The following is a 578-nucleotide window of genomic DNA, read 5'->3' as shown; positions in this document are numbered from 1 at the left end:
ATCTAAGCAAATTTCATGACTTCATTTTCCCTAACAGCCGCTGGATTAGGAAAATTAACATAATTAAATAGAAAAATTTTACTACTTTTGTTGGTGAAATCAAATCCCTTAGGGAGCAGTCTTTTGTAAATAGGGGTTAAAGTTATGGATTGAGAATGGTGAGAATATGCCTCCTAAACAAAAAACAATAGAAATAGTTATTGTTGGGTGACAATCTATTAAGAATTTGGGCATCTGTTGAAGAATTTTAGGCATTATAAGAAAATGAGATGAGGATCTGTCTTTCTTCCAACTGCATGTTGTTTTGATAACTATTTCTTTGTAATACAGTTTAAAATTGGGGAAAGTAATGCCTCCCATATTCCTTTTCCCAAGGATTGCTTTAGCTATTCCTGGATATTTATTGTTCCAAATGAATTTCAGGAGAGTTTGTTTCATTTCTTTGAAGAATGTCATGTGTATCTTTAAAGGGATTGCATTAAATATGTACAGGTTTTGGGGGAGTATTGCCATTAATGATATTAATCTTGTCAATCTATGAGCAAGGTATGTGTCTCCATTTTCTTGTGTCCTCTCAT

Source organism: Suncus etruscus, chromosome 16 (assembly GCF_024139225.1).
Source record: "Suncus etruscus isolate mSunEtr1 chromosome 16, mSunEtr1.pri.cur, whole genome shotgun sequence".
NCBI lineage: Eukaryota > Metazoa > Chordata > Mammalia > Eulipotyphla > Soricidae > Suncus > Suncus etruscus.
Note: the sequence above shows the minus strand (reverse complement) of the source record.